The sequence below is a fragment of the Anabas testudineus genome, chromosome 5 (genome assembly GCF_900324465.2).
Source record: "Anabas testudineus chromosome 5, fAnaTes1.2, whole genome shotgun sequence".
NCBI classification, from domain to species: domain Eukaryota; kingdom Metazoa; phylum Chordata; class Actinopteri; order Anabantiformes; family Anabantidae; genus Anabas; species Anabas testudineus.
In genome coordinates, this window is record NC_046614.1 from 19,491,713 (window position 1) to 19,498,491 (window position 6,779).

Here is a 6,779-nt window from a genome sequence, read left to right on the forward strand (position 1 = left end):
CAGCATCAACAAGGTACGGCCTTTAAAATTAGCTCCAGACCTTTATCACTCTGAAAAGTACCAGTTCAAGCAGAAAGCATTTTTTTAGGATCAGAAAAATTTAAATATGCAGTTTCTTTGTTTGTACAAATTGTTTATGTTTTCATTTTTGTGGAGCAGAACAAACACAGGCACCTTTTGTCACACTGCATTTGTTTGTCATGTGGTTTTATTTATCATCAATGAAAATACATCTGACATACAATGCCATGCAAAATCAAAACGCTTTGTGAAGTGTGAAGATGGTTTCAAACAATAATGTCATGTACCATTTGTATTTTTAGTTCTTAGTTAGCTTCATACAATAACATACGAACAAAAAAACAAACAAGGGAACTGGTTATTGACAGACAAACACTGCACTTCGGAGGACTGTTATATTATTATGTTGTGTCACTAGAGGCTCAAATATGGAGTCATGTTGCTCACTTAGCTTGGTTTGGTCATGGTGACCGTCACTCATTTTGCTAAATGCAAGTTTTGGCATAACAATGCATTTTTTGCTGTGTTTTGCTGCCAAAGACTTTGGTCAATCTGGTCTATTTGCTAAATGCATTTTCTCTCCTTTATATTGTCAGTTTATATTTGGCTGGATTTGACAGCATTTGTTGTTTTGAAACAGACCAACTGTGTTGCCTGTAAAGTCTAATTATGTTGATTTTTAGTGCTTTAAGGTGCCTAAGTACTGTGTGATTTCAGCAATCTTCTAAGTTTACTGAATGCCACATTGAGACAATGATCTAATAAACTTACAAACGACATAAATGTTCATGTATGTAGACTGATCATAACCTACTGAATCGTGGGCTATGACACAAGTCAATAAAATGTCTTCAGAGTGTGATCCATCTGCACTGCTACAGTTGTTAACAATGAAGAGCTTTCCTAAAGTCTGATACTGACACGTTTTCTTTAAAAAAAAAGTAAGCTTTGAAAAAATTATTTTCCTTTTAGTCTGCTAGTTAGAATTTATGTGAATTTACCTTAAGTTGCAGGTTATCATTTGTTGCAAGACTGTGACAATCTGCATTTTTGAACCTCTCTCACAATCGATATAGGACAACTTTTCTGAGCCATCACCAGAGATATTGCTACATCTGGTGATCTTTCATCTGGAACAGCCAGAAATAGTGTTTGATGCATCAACAAGTTTCAGTTCCAGACCTGTCCAGGCGTGCACAGCTTACATCAGAAAAGTGAGTAATTTTTTGCTCAATGTCATGGCAATCAGTTTCATTATAAACTGTGTAAATTAGCAGGAGAACAGTGCGTATCTTTTATATCACATTTGTAGTTTCCAGTATCATGACATCAGTTTTACCTCCAGCTGTCTTAGAATGTGTTTTGTTTCTACTGTGTGTAGTGTTATATTGAGGTCACACTGGCTGGTGGTGATGTACTGTAGTGTATTCTAATAGGAGATGTTTCTAATGTTTTGGCCAACCTATTTAAAGTGAGTGAGGTGGCCAAAACATTGAAATTCCCTTTAACACAATGCACTTCATATGTACCACCCCACCACTGACTATGATCTCAGTAATAAACATATAGTAGAATTATCACCTTTCTGTCTGTTACATCTTGAAAACTGAGAAATCAGGATCCTATCTGAACAAACTGTGGATTTATTTGTTTTTGACAGAAAGGCCTAGTATAATTGTGTGTATGCTAAGTTCCAACCAGTTTGTGGCTTCTGGATTAACGTCAGGACTAAAACTCAAAGGTGAGAAGGCCGATTCTACTCTGTTGCTGACCTAAACCGGTGTCTTATTCTGAGTTTCAAGCTATAAGTGTTTTATTTGTTTACTGGGTTAGCTTGTTGAATGTAGCCACATTAGCTGCACAGTAATGCTAAACGACTAACGTGGTTAACTTTAGCTTCTCTCAGACTCAGACAGAAACAGGAACATTTTTTTTGGCTAGTTACACAAACAGGGTCTGTTCATGCACATTTCAGTCTGACCGCTCACTCTAACCTACACGGTTTTTCAGCTTGACACTGTAAAGGCACATTTTGGGGACTTCAGGGACCTGTTATATCTGCTAAATACATAGCCTCCAAAAAACCTGGGCTATATTTATGCTTTTCATGCAATACTTATGCTTTCTAGTCACCCTTATAAACTTGTTCAGTTATAACATTTAGCAAATAGCTTTATGCTTATCTCTTAGGCAATATAGAGACATAAGCCAAATCAAAAATGCTCTTACAGACCTCTATGGATGTTTTCAAGTCGCTTTTGTAAGTCACTAAAAACCACCAGAGGATTACCACAAGAAACCACATCAGTGAAGTCAAAAATGAACAGTCATGTTTGGTTTAGAATCAGGATGTAACTGCATTGTTAGACCAACATTATGTGCAAACTATTACATCATGTGTTTCCTGCCAGTTTTTAACATATATGTAATAAAGCAACATCTTGTTATAACGTGACAACGAAAAACATAAACCACAAAGTATTGCACATTTTAAAATAGTTGAAAACAGTTTATTTACCCATACTCTAGGTGACCATTGAAATTTGAATTATGCAGGCTGTAGTGGTTGTTATTACAGTATAGTTACATTATAGCGTCTATATTCTTACTGCTCTGCATACTCCTACCCTGTGTTAGGTTAACACACTGGAACTAATGTAATCAGCAACACACAAAGGATATATCTATGATATGTCCTGTCAACTCAGTCTTAACTGACTGTACTATAGCCAGTGAACAAACCCATTTATACTTATTGACCTTGATCTTAGTGTGAATGTGCTTTAAGTACTTAAAACAAGGAGTCCCTGACACGGTGACACATTTCTGTTGAAAATTGCACAACTCAAAACTTGAAACTGCAGCTATAATTACTTACTTGATAGGACAAGCACTAGTATATAAATGATCCAGTGTTGTGTTTGCCTGAACACTAAGTCTAATTTTCTTCTTAATAGAAATAAAGAGGTTTTTTTTTTGCACCCATAAAATGTTTTGCAAGTAAAAACTAATAGATGAGGCTGCAGAAAATGTACTTACAGGAAGGTCTCACTGGTTGAGAGTGGCTAAGGACTTCCTCAAAAGTTTCACAAGAGTGAGATGAATGATAGATACACAGCGCATTCAGACTAAAATTCACATCCAGACAGTACGCCAGAAAATGAACCTACAATGAATATGGACCTGATCTACACATTGGTGGAGGTGCTGATTGCTATTAGCTGCTGTTTGGGTAACATCTTGGTTATTTTAGCAGTGTGGATCAGTAAAAGCCTAAAGCAGCCCACCTTCTGTCTTATTATGTCTCTGGCTGTGGCCGATTTTTTGGTTGGCTGCGTGGCCATACCGTTGGCTGTGATCGTGGATGCACGAGTCAGGACTTCATTCCACACCTGTCTCTTCATCAGCTTGTGTGGTCATCCTTTTAACCTTGGTCTCCGTATTGTGTCTTGCAGCTATTGCTGTAGACCGTTACTTTCGGGTGTATGTCCCACTCAGGTAAGATTTTAGTTTTATGCTTTATTTGGGTAAGAAAGAATTGAATTGTAGACTCTTCAGTCAAGTTTTATAATTTACCCATTTTTGTAATCTGCTATTATTTTGCGCTACACAGTTATTTATTTACAGTACATCACAACAATTGAGTGTTTTTTACCATTTTATGTGTTTTTATTTAAGATGCTACCAATTTTATCAATAACCAGTGTTTTTCTCTACAGGTACAAAAGGACTGTAACGCAGAGACATTCATGGCTTGCAGTGGCAGTGTGTTGGCTTGTTGCAATACCACTGAGTTTTGCTCCCATGCTTGGATGGTACAACCATGAAACCCTGTCTAACTCTGTCAACTCTACCATTGTCTGCCAGTTTATAACTGTGATCCCCATGTCATACCTGGTTTACTTCAACTTTTTCCTGTGCACCCTTGCACCTCTATTGGTGATGACTGTGTTGTACGGCTTTGTGTTCTGTACCATTCGAGGAAACCTTCGAGAGAAACCAGGAAACAATTTCCAGAAACAGTCTCAGAACTACCTAAAGAAAGAGAAACAGCTTGCAGGATCTTTGTCTTTGGTCTTAGCCCTGTTTGCCCTTTCATGGCTCCCTCTCCACATAATGAACTGCGTTGCTTACTTTGGTAAAGAGAATGCTGTACCACAGGAGGCTGTCCATGTTGGCATTGTGCTTTCTCACGCGAACTCAGCTGTGAACCCAGTTATTTATGCTTTCAAAATAGAAAAGATCAAGACTGCATACTTGAAGATATGGAGGCAGTATGTTACATGTGGAGAAGAAAATCAAGGATCGCAGACAAGTCAGGAGACTGACAGCAATCTTGCCCGCAACGTTAATGCGGGCAGCAATGAATGACGGCCTATGAAATCTGCAAAGTGACAACCTTAATTTGCCTACATGGCAACGTAGCAGGTGTCATGATGTATGACACCACGGATGAGGAGTTGGTCTCTAAAAAGAATTCAGTGTTGGTAATATGGAACTGGTTTGAACAACACAAAAAACTGTTTGCACGTTGGATGGCAACCCAACAAACCTTTTTAACCACTTCAAACTAAATCACTCAAAAGAGTATACGAGCAGTCAAACAATGAGAGGACCTCACATGAGTGCATCAGTCATAACAGCCAGTGGCTACAAGGCCAGAGCAAGCAACTGAGAAAGGCACTCCGTATGACAGGACAGGTACAGCGATGTCTATAATTTTATATAAAATGTTGTATAAAACACTGTGCAAATGTTAAAATAAGCCAGTTGCAAAATTTGAAGTGCACTAAAAGTGATCAGATGCATTTTTAGAGATATGGTTAACAAATCTAGCAAAGGGCACTGAAATCACTGTTATCTGTTAAGTTGAGGAATCTCTGTGTACCCTTTTTCAGTGGGTTAGCATGTGTCTCTGTCTATAAATTGTTTTGGAGAGAAGAAGGGCTATTACATAAATGTGTACAAATTTTACACTAGACATGTAGTGCAGATCGCCTGTGATAAGGAATTATTTAGTGTATGGAACTAGCTCTACGTGTTTTAGAAAACTAAATTATGTGTACAATGAAAGTATTCCAAAAGAAGAGCGCTGCAACAATTTTTACAATTATTTATTTCTTTTTTTTAATTAACATTATTTTATGTCATGAGACTGTGTCTGACAGGTCTTTGACCATTTCTATTAATTTACAGCTGTTTGTTTTTGTGTATGCTTGATTGTCTTACATTTTTGTTAAAATCAGTTGTTCCTCTTTAATTTGGTTTGTATTGTAAATGAATCAGATCCATTATGAGATGTGCTTGTGTTAATCTCTAAGTTACATTTCCTCCCTTTCCTCTTGCTATCTTACTTTATGTAATTATGCTAAAGTTAAATAAAAAAAGATTTAATGTTTGTGACTATGGTGTTTCAACTTACACTAAAAAGCTGATGGTAAATAGAATCTGCAAAATTTACAGAAAACAGAAAAACTATTACACAAAATGTAATTGTTTAAATTGAGGAAGAGGATGTGGTGAATACACTGCTGTTTCACCAGATCTTAAAGTGGATGTGTGGCTGTTCTCCATGCCGTTTCAGCAGCAGTTCTAGATTTATCAATGGCCAGTACCTGTTAAAGTGTATCATAAACATATTTTTTTAGTCTGCAACACACTACGCTTTCAAACAATTCCCAATAGGCAGCATAGAGTTACATGTGATGTGACTGATTTTTAATCGCAAAGACTCAAACCACAATGACTCATTTCCTATTTTCACATATGCAACACTTTGACTTTGGGGGAAAGTTTCTATCAGAAATTAAATTATTTCTTAAACATTAAGGCTAACTTTATTGATAGTAGTGTGTTTTGTAACACACTAATGTCAATAAAGTTATCAATGCTTTCCTTTTATACTTTCATTTTTCTTCAAAAGTAATTGTTGCTAGCCCAATATGAAATCTATAAGTTGCTGACTTCATAAAACAAAAACATCATACAGCTTATGGGGTACATTTTAATCACTATCGATTGTTATCCTTTTACAAAACACAATACTGAAAGTGAATAGATCTTGGTCTGTAATTCCTCTAACTTTGGCCACAAGATGGCATCAAAGTGGCTGCTTCACTTTTCAGCCTTTGTGAGTGAACTTCCTTCCAAGCATTCATTGTACCTCTCAAGGAAGGTAATAGACTGTATAGTTATCACCTGAGTAGGATTTACTCCATCCCCCAAACTATACAACCTACTACCTCACCTTGCTAGGCTCAACTTCAAGCACAGTATTCTTAAAAACAAGACTTCAATCAACATTTACAAAATTTGTAACATGTCGTTTGACTGGACCGGTTCTTCTGTTGGGTCTGGTAAATATAAAAGGTCTTTATCTATAAGGTCTGGAATTTCTTGCCTAGACGTGAGAGCTTGATAATCTGTTAAATATTTGTTCTGTCCATGAGCGCCTTCATCCATGGAGTTGCCCATGGTACACACAAGCTTTGGCGTTGCAGAAGATCAGCCTGTCTCCTTAGGGAAGACAGTAGATTGTATAGTTATCTCAATGGGGGGACAGAAACCCCACAACTATTCAATCTACTACCTCAGCCTTAAGGACAGATATTTTTTGTAGGAAGCAGTAGAGACTTGTTGGTCAAACTGTGAGACAAACAAAGAGAAAAACATTATTCAAGTGACCCCTGCCCTCTTGAGTGAGGTAGTCCAGAAAGAATTTACTTTATTAAATGGAAATGTTCTTAAAAATGTATTTT

The 6,779-nt window shown here is 37.0% G+C and overlaps 1 pseudogene; it reads left to right on the forward strand.

The window, feature by feature from the left end:
* LOC113153147 lies at positions 1-6,525 on the forward strand (annotated as a pseudogene).
* Positions 6,526-6,779: the final 254 nt, after the last annotated feature.